Source organism: Leucoraja erinacea, chromosome 6, assembly GCF_028641065.1.
Source record: "Leucoraja erinacea ecotype New England chromosome 6, Leri_hhj_1, whole genome shotgun sequence".
Lineage (NCBI taxonomy): Eukaryota > Metazoa > Chordata > Chondrichthyes > Rajiformes > Rajidae > Leucoraja > Leucoraja erinaceus.
In genome coordinates, this window is record NC_073382.1 from 79,551,159 (window position 1) to 79,572,123 (window position 20,965).

Sequence of the window (20,965 nt, forward strand, 5' to 3'; positions counted from 1 at the left end):
TTTAGTTTAGTTTAGTTTAGTTTAGTTTAGTTTAGTTTAGTTTAGTTTAGTTTAGTTTAGTTTAGCTTAGAGTGTGGAAACCCACCGATCCGCACCGACCAGCAATCTCCGCACACCAACACTATCCCACACACACTCGGGACAATTTACACATATACCAAGCCAATTAACCTACAAACCTGTACATCTTTGGAATGTGGGAGGAAACTGAAGATCTCGGAGAAAACCCACGCAGGTCATGGGAAGAACATACAAACTCCGTACAGACAGCACCCGTAGTCGGGGTCGAACCCGGGTCACTGGCGCTGTAAAGCAGAAACTCTACCGCTGCATCACCAAATCCTCTTTTAACCTGATGCCCCTTGCACACACGCAGATTTGCACACATGCGCACACGCACATCTGTGTACACATACTGTACACACACACAGACACACACACATACATATGCAACTACTTGAAGTAACTCAGGATTTGTGTAGCTTTGCTTTTCTCTGGATTAATTGTGCTTGGTTCCACTCAAAGTATTTTTTATTGAGCATCTTGAGTACTTATGTCGAGATTAGTTAAGTTCAATAAAGCTGTCAATAGTCATTGTGTGTTCACTCCCAGCTGATCGTGTATCTTCTTGCTCGGCTCAAAGTTCTCTGTATTATCTTCATGTGAGGTCCTTCATGTGTTCTTCTTTGTGTGAGGTCGATTCTCTACATTCTCTTTGACGATTTGTAATATATGGGCATGTTCTTATTTCAACTGCATTGAATAAGGAGAATATAATGAAGCACTGAGAAACATAGAGAAATGCTAAAGGGCCTGTCCCACATTCACAACCTAATTCACAACCTTTTTACTTGTGGACATTTTTCATCATGTTAGAAAAAACGGCCAGAACTACTTGATGCCACGAGTACCTATGACCTACCTACGACCTACCTACAACCTACCTACGAACTCCTACGACCTACCTACAACCTCGTGACGACCATGCTGCGAGTATGAGTCAAGGGCAAACTCGGCAGAGGTCGTGAATTAGGTCATGAAAGTGGGGCGGGCCCTTAAATCTAATGCATCTTATTCCACACTAATGCATCTTATTCAACTCTTGCTATGCTATTCCTGTTCATAGGGCAACACGGTTGTGAAGCGGTAGGGTCACCGAGCCAATTCTACAGCACAATTGTGTGGTGTACAAAGGCTTCAGTTTTGATTAGATTGTTCATCAATTGTGTTGAGTTTCGCTCCATAGATGCTGCCTCACCCGCTAGGTTTCTCCAGCATTTTTGTTTACCTTTGATTTTCCAGCATCTGCAGTTCCTTCTTGAACATGCAAATAGATCCTTTGGCCCACTGAGTCCACACTGATCATGAATCACCCATTCACACTGTTCTACGTTATCTCACTTTATCATCCTCTAAATCTGCATGTCTTTGGTCTGTAGAAGGAAACCAGAGAACCTGACGAAACCCACACAGTCACAGGAAAAATGTGCAAACCATAATGGGTAATACCCAAGGTCAGGATTGAACCCAGAACTATGGTGCTGTGAAGCAGTCACTCTAATAGCTGTACCACTGTGCTGCCAAATGTGGCAAAGACTGGGCAGTATTTAGAACAGCTTGACTTTACCTGGTGAAGTGTGGTACCTTTGTTATGTGCAGGTGAATTATTTCATTTGCATCCTCCCACAAATTTGTTAGCATCGGTGTAAATTTCCAACTGTATTTAAAACAACAGGAAGCAAATTGTTGAATTAACTGTCAATAATTTAGTTTAGATATACGGCGTGGATACAGGCCCTTCTTCCCACCGAATCCACACCAATCATCGTCCCTGCACATTACCACTATCCTACACCCATAAGGGACAAGTTTTACACAGACACCAAGCCAATAACCTACAAACCTGTACGTCTTTGGAATGTGGGAGGAAACCAAAGGCCTCAGAGAAACCTACGTGGTCACGGGGAGAACGTACTAACTCTGTGCAGACAGCACCCGTGGTCAGGATCGAACCCGGGTCTCAGATGCTGCAAGTGCTGTAAGGCAGAAACTGTACCGCTGCGCCTCTGTGGCCGCCTAATAGTGTTAAACCAATTAGCAGGCCTTGTGTTTAGTTATTGTATAAAGCAAAGGAACCAATTGTACTAAAATTGTCATTGACTTGAGGAGTCAGCTGTTTTTCTCTCTCTACAGATGCTACCTGGCCTGCTCAGTAACGGTGTAATTACATCCTTTGTTTCCGCTCAAGTGCCCCATCATGTTCCACTTGTCCCATCTACGGGAGTATGGAATTCCTGCCTAGCCAACTTATGTAGGAACCAAAGGATTATCCAGAAAGGATGGCAAGAAGAGAATGAGACTTGTTGAATAATCTGACACTGGGATTGTAAAATTTGTTTTAACTCAGCTTTAAAAGGAGGTGAAACAACCATATGCTTGGAACAAAACATTTTCAAAGATTTTTAAGAATTTGGAATAGGTGCCCTTTGTCATTTGTGCTAAATATGGAATATAGTCATTCCTGTCTCCTGCACTCCTATAGGACAGGTTTGGAGGTATATGGACCAAGCGCAGGCAGGCGGGACTAGTGTAGCTGGGACATGTTGGCCGATGTGGGAAAGTCGGGCCGAAGGGCCACGCTGTAACACTCCATAACGCTGTTACTCTATAACACCACACTCTGTTTTGTGGACATCAAAGCAATTTAATTTCTGAAAATGAGTGCAAAATGCAGCTGGCAATATATTTTTCTATCACTTTAGTTTAATTTAGTTAGTTTAGTTTAGAAATACAGCACGGAAACAGGCCCTTCGGCCCACCGAGTCTGCACCGGCCAGAGATCCCCGCACATTCACACTATCCTACACGCCGAGGGTCAATTTACACATACACCAAGCCAATTAAACTACAAACCTGTATGTCTTTGGAGTGTGGGAGAAAACCAAAGATCCCGGAGAAAACCCATGCGGTCACGGGGAGAAGGTCAATATTTCGTACAGGCAGCAACTTCTCAAAAAAAATCAAACACAGGTCTTTGGCGCTGTAAGGCAGCAACTCTACCACTGCGCCAACGTGCCGTCCTATTAAGCTCAAGTGACTGAGAATTAAGCTTATTTCCAACACATCAAATCCCTGTAAATCCTGGACCTTATATTTCTCCAAAAGACTTCACAGAGCTTTGCTGCAATTGTACCCTGACTTTCAGCTGAAGCATGTCAAAGAGGATTTATACAAAACAACGAAAAACATTGTGGAAATTTATTTTTTTCTGGAACTCTTGCCAGATTGATTATAAGCCTTGCAAAGAAAGTACTGTAAATTATAAAATGAATTTGAGGATTCCTCCTTTAAACTTTGGTTAATTAGTACTTACACTACAATTGCTTGGACAAATTAATCCTCTTGATCCTTTTCGTCAACAGGATTTCAGACAGGATGCATAGCAAATAAACAGACTATGGTGGCACTTGTACTCCACCAGTTTGTTCCATTGAAATATATCAGCATGTCATAGAAATATAGAAACATATAAAATAGGTGCAGGAGTAGGCCATTTGGCCCAAAATCATTACCCCATTCCTGCTTTCTCCACATATATCTTGATTCTGTTAGCCCTAAGTGCTATTTCTAACTCTCTCTTGAATACATCCAATGAATTGGCCTCCACTGCCTTCTGTGGCAGAGAATTCCACAGATTCACAACTCTCTGGGTGAAAATGTTTTCCTCAACTCAGTCCAAAATGGCCTCCCCTTATTCTTCAAATGTGTCCCCTGGTTCTGGACTCCCCCAACATCAGGACCATTTTTTCCTGCATCCAGCCTGTCCAATCCCTTAAGATTCGCTCTCATCGTTCTAAATTCCAGTGATTATAAGCCCAGTCGACCCATTCTTTCATCGAAACATAGAAACAGAGAAAATAGGTGCAGGAGGAGGACATTCGGCCCTTCGAGCCAGTACCATTCGCATTCATTGTGATCATGGCTGATCATCCCCTATTAATAACCCGTGCCTGCCTTCTCCCCATAACCCTTGACTCCACTAGCCCCAAGAGCTCTATCGAACTCTCTCTTAAATCCATTCAGTGACTTTGCCTCCACTGTCCTCTGTGGCAGGGAATTTCCATAAGTTCACAACTCTCTGGGTGAAAAAGTTTTTTTCACCTCAGTCTTAAATGACCTCCCCTTTATTGTAAGACTGTGGCCCCCCTGGTTCTGGACTCGCCCAACATTGGGAACATTTTTCATGCATCTAGCTTGTCCGGTCCTTTTTTAATTTTATATGTTTCTATAAGATCCCCCCTCAACCTTCTAAACACCAGTGAATACAAGCCTAGTCTTTTCAATCTTTCCTCATATGACAGTCCCGCCATCCCAGAGATCAATCTCGTGAACCTACGCTGCACTGCCTCAATCACAAGGATGTCCTTCCTCAAATTAGGAGACCAAAACTGTACACAATACTCCAGATGTGGTCTCACCAGAGCCCTATACAACTGCAGAAGAACCTCTTTACTCCTATACTTAAATCCGCTTGTTATGAAGGCCAACATTCCATTAGCTTTCTTCACTGCCTGTGTACCTGCACGCCAACTTTCAGTGACCGGTGTACAAGGACACCCAGGTTTCGCTGTACCTCCCCCTTACCTAACCTAACCCCATTGAGATAATAATTTGCCCCCTTGTTTTTGCCACCAAAGTGGATAACCTCACATTTATCTATATTGTACTGCATCTGCCACACATCTGCCCACTCACTCAACCTGTCCAGGTCACCCTGCAACCTCCTAACATCCTCTTCACAGTTCACACTGCCACCCAGCGTTGTGTCATCCGCAAAAATGCTAGTGTTGCTCCTAATTCCCTCTTCCAAATCATTAATATATATGGTAAATAGTTGCGGCCTCAACACCGAGCCTTGCGGCACTCCACTCGCCACTGCCTGCCATTCTGAAAAGGACCCGTTCACTCCTACTCTTTGCTTCCGGTCTGCCAACCAATTTTCTATCCATGTCAACACCCTACCCCTAATACCATGTGCTCTAAATTTAGTCACCAGTCTCCCGTGCGGGACCTTATCAAAGGCTTTCTGAAAGTCTAGATACATTACATCCACTGGCACCCCTTCATCCATTTTACTTGTCACTTCCTCAAAAAATTCCAGATTTAAGATGAGAGGGGCAAAGTTTAAATCTATGTCGTCTAATATTTGATATTTCCATTCTGGGGCAGAATGTTCTTACCATCTAGTAGGATCTTATAGAAACATGTAAAAACATATAACATTCTTAAGGTATTTGACAGGCTAGAAGCAGGAAAAGTGTTCCCTATGTTGGGGGAGTCCAGAACCAGGGGGTCACTGTTTAAGAATAAGGGGTAGGCCATTTAGGACTGAGATAAGGAAATACTTTTTCAGCCAGTGAGTTGTGAATCTGCCACATAAGGCAGTGGGGGCCCATTCACTGGATGTATTCAAGGGAGAGTTAGATATACTGTTGCTCTTAGGACTAATGGTATCAAGGGATATAGGGAGAAAGCAGGAAGAGGATGATCAGCCATGAACATATTGAATGGCAGTATTGTCTTGAAGGGCCAAGTGGCCTATTTCTGCAACTATTTTCTATGGTTCTAGTCCTCTCATAATTTTTATACACTTCTCTCAGTTCCCTCCTCAACCCCTGCATTCCAGTAAAAACAATACGAGACTGTCCAACTTCTCCTTGTATCTGATTCCCTCTAATCCAGGTATTACACTGATAAAATTTGTTGAAAGGAACTGCAGATGCTGGTTTACACCAAAGATAGGCACAGAATGCTGGAGTAACTCAGTGGGACAGGCAGCATCTCTGGTGAGAAGGAATGGGTGATATTTCGAGTCGAGACCCTTTTTAAGATGAACCAGATACTTCAGTCTATGTATTATTGGCTGCAATAGGCTGAGAAGATTATTGGTTGCAACCTTCCCTCCATTGATGAACTGTACGCTGCAAGGGCCAGGAAGCGAGCGGGTAACATCATCTCTGCCCCCTCTCATCTTGGCCACAAACTCTTTGAATCACTTCCCCCTGGAAGGCGACTGCGGACCGTCAAAGCTGCCACAGCCAGACATAGAAACAGTTTTTATCCACGAGTAGTTGCTCTACTCAACAGCCAAGCGGGTGATGCCTTACCCGGATCGCCGTATGGTAAGCTCCGGAGGTGCTGAGACCGCCGACTCCAACATCGTGGAGCTGTCGTTGCGGAACGTCTAGCAGCGGGTGGTGCGGTCTCTAAACACCGCGGAGCCTGGGATCTCTCGCCGAGATCGCCAGTGTCGGAGCTCCGACCAGTGGCCGCGGTCTCCGGGCAAGAAGCTGCCGTTCCAGACACTCCAAGCCGCCAAGAGTGTTCTCCCGATGCCGGAGCTCCATCATCCGGCGAGAGGGCCTGTGCATCGGGCCGCTGTAGCGGCGACTGTGGAGGCCTCAATAGGCCTGACTATGGGTGAACAAGGGGTAGAGGACTGGACTTTGTGCCTTCTCTCACAGTGGGAACCATTGTAGGGGGATGTTTTTATGTTTAGTGTTAAATTATTTAATGTTGTGTTTTACTTTTATTGGTGTGCTGCAAATGGCAACTCAAATTTCACTACACCAATTGGTGTACATGACAATAAATGTCCTTTGTCCTTTGTCCTTCTCTTCCTCTAAAAAATAAACCATAGTGCTAGGTTTCTTGTTTGTATGGTGAGCCAACCGACATTGACCTTATCCAGCCTTGAAGGGAACGATTTTATTTAGACCATTCATCATGTAGACATGCTGAAGCTCGAGCTTTTTCAACCAGGCAGAAACCATGGAGGCAATATTGCGCTGTGATAACATACCAAATAAGCTAAGCTGCATGGTGTTCCTTATGAATGTTTGGTTATTACTTCTGCATATGCTACAAGTTTCATTTTTACAAATATTATTTCATAAAATTAATTAAACTTTTTCTCAATCATCTTTGTAATAAAACTCATTTTTGTATCACAACTCAGTTGATAGATGCAAATTAAATGACCATGTAGCCTCACAATATATACACTCTGCAATGTTCTACATCGAACATAGAAAAATGCAGCAAAGGAACAGGTCCTCCAGCTCTCAGTGCCTGTTCTGAGCATGGTGCTAAGATAAAGTAATCTCATCCGCTTACACATGATCCATATCCCTCCACTCCCTGCATCCATCCATGAAATATTTCATTGTTTCTTTGTTATTCACTATCTTGAAAATATGATTGACCCTGCAAAATCACTGATTGGTATTTGCCAACTCATCTATCATCGTGGATCAGATGATCAGAGGTCATAGCCTCAAAATAAAAGGATGTTCCTTTAGGAAGGAGATGAGGAGGAATGTCTTTAGTCAGAGGGTGGTGAATCCGTGGAATTCATTGCCACAGAAGGCTGTGGAGGCCAAGTCAATGGCTATTGTTAAATCAGAGATATATATATTCTTGATTAGGGGTGTAAGGGATTATGGGAGAAGGGAGGAGATTGGGGTTAGGAGGGAGAGATAGATCAGCCATGATTGAATGGTGTGGTAGACTTGATGGGCCGAATGGCATAATTCTGCTCCTATCACTTATGAACATGAATTTATGAACTTATTCAGGGGATTGTAAGTGTTGTGGTTGCGTATTAATTCACATGGCAAATGCATCAAAGAAGCCAGTGTCAACAAGATGTAGTGTCATCCTTCATAAGATACATTATATTTTTTATTCCACTTAATGGAAATACTTTGTTAATATTCCTCACCCTAGGCTCAATCTATTCCAAAAAAAAATCAATGAATGCGGGTGATAAACAATCATTACATGGACTGATAAATGGAATCAAAGTCAATAAAGACACCAAAAACAAATCAAAACATTCTTGGCGCAGTCAATAAGCAGGGCCTTGATCTGACACATTGGCTGCCTCTTTGTTTCCACAGATGCTGCTTGACCCACCGAGTTCTTCCAGCAGTTTGCTCTTTCCTCCAGATTCCAGCTTCAGCACACTCTTGTTTCTCAAATGACTTCTTAGGTTTGAAAGCTGTTGTTACTCCTATATATTAAAGATCCCATAGCTCTGCCTGCTATGGTGGATATCCCTTTTTTTAAACATATGATTTGTAGCGAGAGCCGGAAGAATTTAAAAGGCAAGTCTCATACTTTGGCTAATTGGCTGCCAACAAAAGGAAGACAATGGTAAATGGACCCCAATAGCGAAATTGGCCAAAGTATGTGGATCATTGAGACTTCAGCTCAAGAGGCTTTGGTTAAAGTGGCCTTTGGCAAGGTGGGCTATAGGGTCTATCACTTTTTGACACTAGTTTGTTTTGGAGTGCAACGTGGTCTTGGTAAGGTGGGATGGACGCTAGTGCAGTGGTCGGTTCAGCCTGTGTGATGTGGGAACTCAGGAAGACAGCCAGTATCCCTGAGGACCACATCTGCAGGAAGTGCATTCAGTTGCAGCTCCTCAAAGACCGCATTAGGGAACTGGAGCTGCAGCTGGGCAACCTCAGGCTCATCCGGAAGAGAGGGGAATTCATAAACAGCAGTTCTAGCAATGTGGTCACAGAGAAGGTGAAGACAGAGAATAAAAGATGTGGAACCAGGCCTGGCTCTGAGGCACAGTGGGGTCGGGTGAGGTCAGACAGAGCAACAGTGATCGCAGGCTCAACAGTTAGGGGAGCGGACAAGATTCTGTGGCAACAGAGGGACTCCAGGATGGTGTGTTGCCTCCCTGGTGCCAGGGTCGAAGACATGTCAGAGCGGCAGTAGCACATTCTCAAGGGGGAGGGAGAGCAGCCAGAGGTCATTGTGCACGTTGGCACAAATAACATGGGTAGGAAAAGGGACGAGGTCCTGTGGTGGGAACGGAGGGAATTGAACAAAATATTACAATGCAAGAGCTTGAGGTGGTGATCACCGGATTACTACCAGTGTAACGTGCTATAGGAATAGGAATTATAGGTAGCAATATGAGGATAGGACAGATGAATGTGTGGCTGGGGAGTTTGTGCAGAGGATTCAGATTTTTGGATCATTGGGATGAGTAATGGGGCTGAGGTGACCTGTGCCAGAAGGAGGGTTTGCACCTGAACTGAAGGGGCACCAACTTCCTTGCAGAGAGGTTTTCTAGAGCTTGCATCACAGCAACTGAGAACGCAGAAGAATGGGTGAGAGATAAGCAATTGAGGCCTGTTCAATCATGGACGATACCTTGTATATCATGCACAAAGACATTTTGCAGTAGTCGTTCCTCAAGAGAGGCATTCGTCCCACTGTGCTGGGCCCATTTTTCCAGATGTCAACTATTTTTAAAACTCTATCTTAAAATCAAAAGACAGTGAATATCCCCTTTGTAAAATTTAGTGTCATCAGAGTAAAATTCATAGCATAAAACATATTAATGCAGCAAATGTCTGTGCTAGGTGGTGCCAGGTGAGCAGATTTTCTGGGCTATGAGATGTTATTTCATTACATTCTACAACAGTTTTAATTCCCTTCTTTAAAAATGTTACAGAGTAGATTAATAACTTTCCCAGGACCAGTTCATTTTAAAGGGACCTCGGGGAGCAAGGCCTTGTTAAATTTCAAAGGTTGATAAGAAGGAGCAGGGAGGATGGTGGACAAAAGCAGGTGAGTTTAAGTGATGTGCTGGACTGGGGCCCAGGTGAATGGGAGGATGGTGAAGCATGGGAATCTAGGCCCTGCATGCATGAAACGAGGACAGGAACTGGGCCCAGCTCTAACAGAAGTGGGGGGACCACAGAATCAAAGCTCCGAGTACCTGAAAGGGAGAGTGGGAACCCGGAATCAGGTGGAGGGTAGCATGAGAATCAGGAACCTGGCGTGGGGCCAACTCCATCTAAGACCGCAAGAAATTGCAGCAAGTTGTGGACGCAGACCAGACCATCACACAAACTAACCTCTCTTCAATTGAAGGTAGACAAAAAAGCTGGAGAAACTCAGCAGGTGAGGGAGCATCTATGGAGAGAAGGAATACGCAACTTTTCACGTCAGGCCCTTCTGCAATTGACTCCGTTTATACCTCACGCTGCCTCGGCAAGGCCAGCAGCATAAACAAGGACGAGTTGCACCCTGGCCACTCAACTTTATCCCCTCTCCCGTCAGGCAAAGGATAGAGAGGTGTGAAAGCGCACACCTCCAGATTCAGGGACAGTTTCTACCGAGCTGTTATTGGGCAACTGAATCAGCCTACCACAACCAGGGAGCAGTGCTGAACTACTATCCACCTTATTGGTGACCCTCGGACTATCCTTCATCGGATTTTGTTGGCTTTACCTTGCACTAAATGTTGTTCCCGTATCATGTATCAGTACACTGCAAATGGCTCGATTGTAATCATGTATTGTCTCTCTGCTGACTAGTTAGCACGCAACAAAAACTTTTCACTGCACCTCGGCACACGTGAGAATAAACTAAACTGGATGGGTGGGGTGGAACTAAGATCCTGGTGAAGAGAAAGCAGTGTGGCCACACAAAGACAATGGTGTCTGAGAATCAGCAGCTGGTGAACAAACAGAATTATTAGGGTTTGATTGTATAATCTATTTATGTTTGCAGACTGAATTAAACAACACTGCACATTGCATTACTGTTAAGTTTAATTCAATACTGGTGAAAAGATTGAATTTCAAAATTACACAAAGTAATTCAGCCAGTTCAGAATGCAAGATAGAACTTGTTTACTTTCAAGATTATGTCCCTGTCTTTTTTGTTTACGATAATTGCTTTTAAATTGTGAAATGTACTTCTTATATGTAATTGGGGATTAATGTAATCTTGAATGATTCTATTGCTTGTGACCATATAATGGCATGAATGTTGCCATAACTTGTGCTTTTGACATAGATTCATCCAAACAATCTGTTTCCTGAACACTTTCGAAATGATTCCCAAAACCTTCTAAATATATAAATTTAAGTGATTGTATCTGAGAGATTTTCCAGGTAACATGACTTAGTATAAAATCATTTTAATTAAAATTTTGAAAAAGATTATTCAATCTCAGGTTCAGGAAGGAACTGCAGAGGTTGGTTTACAACAAAGATAGACACAAAATGCTGGAGTAACTCAGAGGGACAGGCAGCAGCTCTGGAGATAAGGAATGGGTGATGTTTCGGGTCAGTCTGAAGAAGGGTCTCGACCCGAAATGTCACCCATTCCTTCCCTCCAGAGATGCTGCCTGTCCCGCTGTTACCCCAGCATTTTGTGTCTATTCTATTCAATCTCAGGCCGAGATTATTAGATCTGTGGAATTCCTTACCACAGAAGGCTGTGGAGGGCATCAAAGGATTTTTTAGGGCAGAAATAGATAGATTCTTGATTTGTTAGGGTGTCAGGGGTTATGGGGAGAAGGCAGGAGAACAGGGTTAGGAGAAAGAAATAGATCAGCCATGATTGAATGGCGGAGTAGACTTGATGGGCCGAATGGCCTAATTCAGCTCCTATTAAATATGACCTTATGATCTTACTCGGGGGACGAGATTCAATGCAGTAGTGAGGCAGGCGGAAGGCTGGAAGTCAAAGAAACTAACTTCAGTCGACAGGACAAGGCGGGGAATGAAGAAAGATGCTTGCGTTAAATCACATTAATCTCAATGCAAGAGCCCTGACAGGTAAGTCAGATGAATCTAGGATGTAATTAGTTATGTGCCACTGGAACATTACAGCCAATACAGCCAAGCGAGGGACAGGACTGGCAGCTTTACTTTCCAGGGTACAGGTGCTATGGGTGAGGTCGGTGGAGCCCGTGGCCGGCCCGTGGATCACCGCTGGGGAAAGGAACTAAGGAGGACCTGGTGTGGGAGGACTGCCATGAGGGGGGGGGAGAAAAGAAAGGGGGACCCGGCGCTGATACTCTATAACTTTGTCAACGCCCTTTATCTGGCAACTATTTGCATACCTTGGGTATGCAAGCAAAGAATTTCACCTCAGGAACCTCTGTACAGGGACCTCTGTTTAGTTTAGTTTAGTTTAGTTTGGTTTAGTTTAGTTTAGTTTAGTTTAGTTTAGTTTAGTTTAGTTTAGTTTAGTTTAGTTTAGTTTAGTTTAATTTAGTTTAGTTTAGTTTAGTTTAGTTTAGTTTAGCTTAGTTTGGTTTAGTTTAGTTTAGTTTAGTTTAGTTTAGTTTAGTTTAGTTTAGTTTAGTTTAGTTTAGAGATACAGTGCAGAAACAGGCCCTTCGGCCCACCGGGTCCACGCCGACCAGCAATGCCCGCACATTAATACTATCCTACACACACTAGGGACAATTTTTACATTTACCAAGCCAATTAACCTAAAAACCTGTACATCTTTGGAGTGTGGGAGGAAACAGAAGATCTCGGAGAAAACCCACGAAGGTCACGAGGGGAACGTACAAACTAGTAAGACAGTAACTCTGGTGTTGCATTCACAGTACGACAGTAACTCTACCGCTGCACCACCGTGACCGCCCTTGTTGTTAGTAATATTTATATATGTGCTGTACTGTACTCTGTTCTCTGTTCTCGGTTCTATGGCCCAGTAAACCTAATATCTGTGGTAGGAAAGTTACTGGAGAGGATTCTGATTGATAAGATGAGTCAGCGTGGCTATATGCATCCCAAATTTGATTGGGTTCTTTCAAGATCCACAAACCTGACTGTTCTGGCAGACCAATTGGTCCTGTGCGCTCTTGTCCAACCGAACATATTTCCACATACCTTGACTCCATCCTATCCCCCCTGGTCAAATCCCTCCCTACCTATGTCCAAGACACCTCACATGCTCTTCATCTCCTCCATGACTTCCATTTTCCAGGCCCCCACTCCCTCATCTTCACCATGGATGTCCAGTCACTCTACACCTTCATTCCCCACCAGGAGGGTCTTAAAGCCCTACGTTTCTTCCTCGGCCACAGAACCAACCAATCCCAGTCTACCAATACTCTCCTTCGCCTAGCAAAGCTGGTCCTTACCCTCAACAACTTTTCCTTTGATTCCTCCCATTTTCTCCAAATACAAAACATAGCTATGGGCACGCGCATGGGCCCCTGATGTGCCTGCCTCTTTGTGGGGTACATCGAACAATCCTTGTTCGAGGCGTACCGTGGCCCTATCCCCGAACTCTACCTCCGCTACATTGATGACTGCATTGGTGCTACCTCCTGCACCATCCTGCAAGGACTTTATCCTTTTCACCACTAACTTCCATCCTGCACTCAAATTCACCTTGACCATTTCCGACATCTCCCTACCGTTTCTTGACCTCACTGTCTCCATCGCAGGTAACTGACTACTGACCGACATCTACTACAAACCCACTGACTCCCATGGCTATCTGGACTACACTTCTTCCCATCCTGCTTCCTGTAAAAACTCAATCCCCTATTCCCTTTTCCTCCGTCTACGCCGCATCTGCACCCAGGATGAGGCGTTCCAGACCAGGGAATCGAAGCTTTGCTCATTCTTCAGGGAACAGGGGTTCCCTTCTTCGACTATAGATGAGGCTCTCACCAGGGTCTCCTCTATATCCCCTACCTCCGCTCTCACTCCCCATCCCCCCACTCGTAACAAGGACAGAGCCCTTTTGTCCTCACCTTCCACCCTACCAGCCGTCACATACAACAGATAATCTTCCGATATTTTCGCCAACGCCAATGGGATCCCACCACTGGCCACGTCTTCCCATCTCCTCCCCCTTCGGCTTTCCACAGAGACCGTTCCCTCCGTAACTCCCTGGTCAATTTGTCCCTTCCCACCCACACCACCCCCTCCCCTGGTACTTTCCCTTGCAACTACAGGAAATGCTACGCTTGTCGCTTTACCTCCTCCCCTCGACTCCATCCAAGGACCCACGCAGTCTTTCCAGGTGAGGCAGAGATCACCTGCACCTCCTCCAACCTCATTTATTGCATCCGCTGCTCTCGGTGTCAACCGCTCTACTTCGGTTAGACCAAGCGCAGGCTTGGCGATCGCTTCGCCCAACACCTCCGCACAGTTCGCATTAACCAACCTGATCTCCCGGTGGCTCAGCATTTCAACTCCCCCTCCCATTCCATATCTGACCTTTCTGTCCGGGGCCTCCTCCATGGTCAGAGTGAGTCCCCTGGCAAATTGGAGGAACAGCACCTCATATTTTGCTTGGGTAGTTTACACCCCAGCGGTATAAACATTGACTTCTCCAATTTCAGGTAGTCCTTGCTTTCTCTCTCCTTCCCCTCCCCTTCCCAGCTCTCCCACAGCCTACTGTCTCCACCTCTTCCTTTCTTCTTCCCTGGTCCCCCCCTTCCCACATCAGTCTGAAGAAGGGTCTCAACCCGAAACGTCACCTATTCCTTCGCTCCATAGATGCGGCCTCACCCGCTGAGTTTCTCCAGCATTTTTGTCTAACTTCGATTTTTCCAGCATCTGCAGTTCTTTCTTAAAGAGTTCTTTCAAGATGTAACCTGCAAGGCTGTAGATGTGTAGGAATGTAAGGAAGGGTCTCAACCCGAAATGTCACCTATTTATTTTCTCTTGTCTGACCCATTGAGTCACTCCAGCTTTTTGTGTCAATCTTCTGTTTAAACAGCATCTGCAGTTCTTTCCTACAGGCAAGGCCATAGATGTAGTCTATGGATGATGAGGATGAATTCTACACAGTAGGTTGCTCTGAAAGGTCAATCACACGGGATACAGGGAGAGCAAGCTAACTGGACACAGAATTATATAGAAACATAGAGTTAGTTGCAGAAGTAGGCCATTCATCCCTTCGAGCCAGCACCACCATCAATATGATCATGGCTGATCATCCAAAATCAGTACCCGTTCCTGCTTTCTCCCCATATCCCTTGATTCCATAAGCCTTAAGAGCTAAATCCAACTCTCTCTTGAAAACATTCAGTGAATTGTCCTCCACTGCCTTCTGTGGCAGAGAATTCCACAGATTCACAACTCTCTGAGTGAAAATGTTTTTCCTCATCCTTAGGCGTGGAGTGCCTAATGGTAGAAAATAGATGGTCGAAGTTTGTTTTTCAGGTGTGTGAGACGAACGTTTGGATCAGAATCCTTCCTCAGATTGATGGAGTAGTAGAGAAAAGGCTGGAAAAGTGGTGGGGTTAGGGCAAAGGGTAAGTGATAGATGGATACAGTTAAAGTGGGGCAAATGGCAAATGGCCAAAATAGTGACATAGGCTTGAGCTTGAAAAGAGATAAAATGGTGTCAGATAAGGAACAAAAAAGGGTGAAATGAAATGTGAGAAGGGATGTGGTGGATGGATGGAAGAGAAAGAGGGATAAAACAAAACATGGGACTAGGAGATGGCAGAGATATGTGTGGGAAAGGCACGCGATGTCTAGGGGAGTGGGAGGTGGTTGGAGGAACGGATCTTCTCCTGGGCGACGGAGATGGGAAGGAAATGTGGTGCGCGGGGCATTAGGTGGAATTGTCTGCTCAAGTTTCCAGCAACTGTAGTTTCCCAAGATTCCAAATTAGTAATGTTATTATATGTGCCCTTCTTTTGGAAGATTTAGCAGGTTTTTATCTATTGCAAGTGTGAGCAATGGTTCGCACTGTGCCTTAAATTGTACATATTAAATTAAGCGTTGTATAAACTTTAAATCTACAGACATACGCAAAGAGAATACATCCCTAAGTAAGATGTAGCAAATACATGAAGGCTTTCAGTTTGTATCAGATTTGTAACTCCTCACATGTCCAAAATAGATTTTTCTTTGTCCAGTCACAGGATTGCTGGCAGTCATTGGTTATCAGAATTTCCCTCAAACTGCAGGAAGGAACCGCAGATGCTGGTTTACACCGAAGATAGACACAAAATGCCGAGGTGTCTCAGCGGGTCAGGCATAGAGAAGGGTCTCAACCTGACCCAAAAATGACCCAAAGACACCACCCAAAATCAAACTGCAACGTGAATAGCCTTCCTTCAGTAGTGAAGCTTTCTGATAATGTCTGTAAATAATCTATTTTGTGTAGGAAGGGACTGCAGAAGCTGGTTTACACCAAAGATAGACACACAATTCTGATGCAGGTTTACACCGAAGGTGGACACAGCATGTCTGCTGCCTGTCCCGCTGAGTTAACCCAGCATTTTGTCTCTATTTTAAATGAATGACCTGTTAAACTCAATGGTTTTTCAGAGTAAACACACTTGAACCAAATGTAAACAGGGTTGTTAAATAGTCATAGAAAACATGTGCACTGGTTAGATCATTGATCGAAGTACTTCAGTTGATGTGTACACAAACATTGTTGTAATATCACTTAATTACCACCAGGTAATTGTTGCGTGATTGGCAGCCCTCGCCAACAGTCTGTCTGTTTTTTCGTCTCTTTTTGTTATTTTTAGTGTGTTTTAAAAGTTTGTGTAAATGTTCTCTGGTTTATGTGGGGGGAGGGGGTGGGAGAGGGGGCAATTTTTTTTCAATTTCTTACCTAGCCAGAGATGCGATTGTATTTCGGGTTGTATCTCCGGTTGCTCTGCGGCCTAACATCTTGGAGCTGGAGGCCTCACTCGGGACCGACTTTGAGCCCCACCGCGGCGCCGTGGACTTACCATCAGAGCTGATCCCTTGCCTGGGATTGCCCTAACCATGGCCTGCGGACTTTACCATCGAGAGCTCGCAGTCTCGGGAGAGCGAGCCGGGAGCCCCAACGATGCAGAGGTTCGACCAGCCCCGACCTGGAGATCGCTCGGCGCAGGAGCCTGATTACCGCCCTGATGCAGGAGCTTGCAATGCCCCGATGAGGAGGGCCCGACAGCCGGCTACAGGAGTAAAATTGTCCCATCAACAGAAGGCTCGAGGCCCCCGACCGCAGGAGAATAGAGAAGGGAAGAGAATGAACTTTTTTTCACCTTCCATCACCGTGAGGAATGTGGAGGAGTCATTGTGGTGGATGTTTATGTTAAAATGTATTTTGTGTGTTCTGTTGCTTTTTATTTGTATGACTGACTTGGCAAATTACATTTCTGTTGCAAAACATACTTGGCTAATAAATTATTATTGTGTTGTATTGTATTTTCGATGTCCAGTTCTCAGTGTGGTTGTCACAGTTTCTGCCTTGAATCTTGACCTTTGGCAACAGCATCATTTCTACACCCTAATCTGACATTACCATGAGACCTTGATGAATGGGACCACACACACTTAAGCATACAGCAGCACATTCATCACCTTCAATAGTCCACTAACAGGTGAGTCTGTCACAGGAAACTTGAGCAATTAGTTTTATCTTTGAAGACAGCAGATATGATTTTTCTTCACTCTCAATAAGGGATAGTTGAAGCATGGAAACCGGCCCTCCGGCCCGCCGAGTCCGCACTGACCAGCGATCCCCGCACACATTAACACTACCCTACACACACTACGTACAATCTATACCTAAGCCAAGCCAATCAACCTATAAACTGGTACGTCTTTGGAGTGTGGGAGGAAACTGAAGGTCCCGAAGAAACCCACGCAGTCACGGGGAGAAAGTACAAACTCTGTACAGAGAGCACCTGCAGTCAGGATTGAACTCGGGTCTCTGGCGCTGTAAGGCAGCAATCCAACCACTGCGCCACCATGCTGCCCATACATTTTGCTTCGTAAACAAGTTGTTACTCATCCCATTTTTAAGTCTTATTAGCATTGAAGCACTGTTGTTATTAATTTTCTACATAGCATACATTGGTACAAATAATCCTGTTATTTTACAACCACAAATTTGGCCCTGATAAATATCATTTAGCAAAAATGAAACTCTTAATTGAGTGACAAGGAAGGACATTTTAGTGTAACTGAGGAGAGCAGAGAACTATAGGAATTGAATAGTACAACCCGAAAAACAATCGCATCTCTGGCTAGGTAAGAAAGGCTCTGTTTTTATTTATATAACCTTCAATATTGCTGCACATTACAAATGACAGGGTAAAAGCACATGAGAATCATCCTTCCTGTTGCTAGCATATGAGTCTATTGTAGCATCTTGCTGTAAGTGCTGTGCTTGCTGTTTCTGCGCTGTATCTCTAAAACTAGACTATCTGACAACTGCAGCAAAAGGAAACACATTGGAGACCCGAGACCACAAATGCTTGGAACTGGGGCAGAAAATATACTTTTGGAGGAGACACGAGGAATTGCAGATGTTAGAATTTTGTGTTGAACACAAATTGCTGGAGTAACTCAACAGGTCAGGCAGCATACCTGGAGAACATAGATAGTAAAAAGTGCTGGAGTAACTCAGCAGGTCAGGCAGCATCTCTGGAAAACATGGATAGGGAACGTTTCAGGTCAGGTCCATTGTAATGGGTGAGAAAACTGGAAAGGAGGTTGGGGTGGGGAAATGCCTGCAAGTGATGGGTGGATACAGGTGAAGGAAGTTTGCATTGGTGGATGGGTGAACAAAGGGTAGAGATGAAAGGAGAAATAAAGGGTGACAAATGGAGACAAAAAGGTGACATGGAGATAAAATAATGTTAAATAAAAAGTGACATGTAAATCAAGAAGGATATGGGTGGAAAGTGACACTGGGTGGAAAGGGGAACAGAATAGTGGGAGAAGTGGGTGGGGGACGGAACAAGAAAAAGGAAAAAAGAGAGTGTTATCTCAAATTGGAGAACAAATGTTAACATCTTTGGGTTGTAAATTACCTGACAACAATGGAGGAGGTCCAGGACAGAAAGACCGATATGGGAAAAAGAGGGGGAGTTAAAATGGTTAGCAACCTGGAGATCTAAAATGTCTTGGCATTTGGTGTTCGGTGATGCAGTCTGAAGAAAGATCCCGACCCGAAACATCACCTCTTCCATCTCTCCATAGATGCTGCCTGACCAGTTGGGTTACTCCAGCATTTTGTGTCTATAAACAGTCACTTAGTCTATGCTTGGTCTCTGCAGGAACTTCTGGAGAAACTCAGTGGATTGAACAGTATCAATAATCAGAGATGTTCCTCCAGCATCAGAGTTGTTCCTCTCTTCAACGAGAATTCAACCACATACATTCTAACTTTGTCCCGCCCCCTCCCCTGACATCAGTCTGAAGAATACCCAAAATGTTACCCATTCCTTCTATCCAGAGATGCTGCCTCACCCGCTGAGTTACTCCAGCATTTATGTCTGCCTTCGATTTATACCAGCATCTGCAGTTCTTTCTGACACACCTTGAACAGTATCACTCGATGGCCTGCAGTAATTCAAGAAGGACAGTCACCCTTCATCTTCTCAAAGGGAAGTCGGGATAGGCATGTTTGCATTAACAGTGGCATCAAGATTCTAAAATGAATGAAAACAACTTAATTATTTTGCGCAAAATAATCATGTTTTGTTTGAAATTAGATTCTCTCAGCCAGTTTTCAGGGGTATAATTGACAACTAATAAAACTGCTCTGTTCCTGAGTCACAAGGTATATCTGAAGCCCCCCATATTGGTCAGCTGGAACACTGCTTTCATAAATGTCAGTCGCTTACATTGGTTGGGGTTTGGAATCCAAACATCCCAGTAGAGGGCAAAAAGAAAGATAATAATTCAACATTTGCTGATAAGCATGCAGATAGACACAAAAAGCTGGAGTAACTCAACGGGTCAGACAGCATCTCTGAGAGAAGGAATGACATTTTGGGTCGAGACACTTCTTCAGCACCTGAAGTTCCTTCTTACACTGCAAGATCAAGAGAGTTTATTGTCATGTGCCCCAGATAGGACAATGAAATTCTTGCTTTGCTTCAGCACAACAGAATATGGTCGGCATGAATACAGAACAGATCAGTGTGTCCATATACCATTATATAAATATATACACACATGAATAAATAAATTATAAGCATGCTGTCAGTCAGACCATATCTGAACAGTGAGGCATTTTGAAAAATAAATTAAAATTCAAGGTTGAATGATTATTATCGATCACTCCATTATTGATTACAGTTTCCTTCGGGAAAATTACATTTTATATTTCCACCGTCATCCATCATTGTAACTCGATGTTAATAACATCCTAGTATTTTCTGTGCCTAACATTGTCATGTCAATAATGAAAGTGAATGTGCAGTATTTCTATCACAGCCAGATGAATATTTTGTCTACAGTGGTGAATGTCTTTAAGGAGTCCTTCATGCTTGTACTCTGGGCCCAATCATAAATTGAGCAGCAGGGATGTTTGCTGATATTTACTGGTGGTTGGGCAATATTCGGTTTAGTTTAGTTTAGTTTAGTTTAGAAATACAGCTCGGAAACAGGCCCTTCAGCCCACCGAGTCTGCACAGACCAGTGATCCCTGCATATTAACCCTATCCTACACACACTAGGGACAATTTACACTTATATCAAGCCAATTAACCTACAAACCTGCATGTCTTTGAAGCGTGTGAGGAAACGGAAGATCTCAGAGAAAACCCATGCAGGTCAAGGGGAGAACATCCAAACTCCGTACAGATAGCACCGGTAGTCGGGATTGAACCCGGGCAAGCACCGTAAGGCAGCAACTCTACCGCTGCTCCACCATGCCGCACGCCCCTGTTTTATTCACAACTGCTCAAACTAATTACAAAAAAAACCCATTGAGCAGCTCCATGTCTTGTGCTTGAATCAAGAAATTTGTAGATATGTTGAACATAGAATGTTGAGAGGAACAGCATAAGAACTGGCCCTTCATCTCACTATGTCTGAGTGTCGCACACAATGCCAGGAACGGGTATGCCATTCCCTGCGTATCAAAGGTTCAAAGGTACTTTATTAGTCACATACACCAAATGGTGTAGTGAAATGTGTATTGCCATTGCAGCACATAAAAAAGAAAACAACATTACAATGATAAAGAAATGTAACATAAAAAAACATCCCCCTACAATGGTTCCCATTATGAGGGAAGGCACAAAGTCCAGTCCCCATCCCCATGTCCACTCATTGTCGGGCCCATTGAGGCCTCCGCAGTTGCCACTATGGAGGCCCGATGCTCCAGGCCGTTCTCGCCGGATGATGGTGCTCCG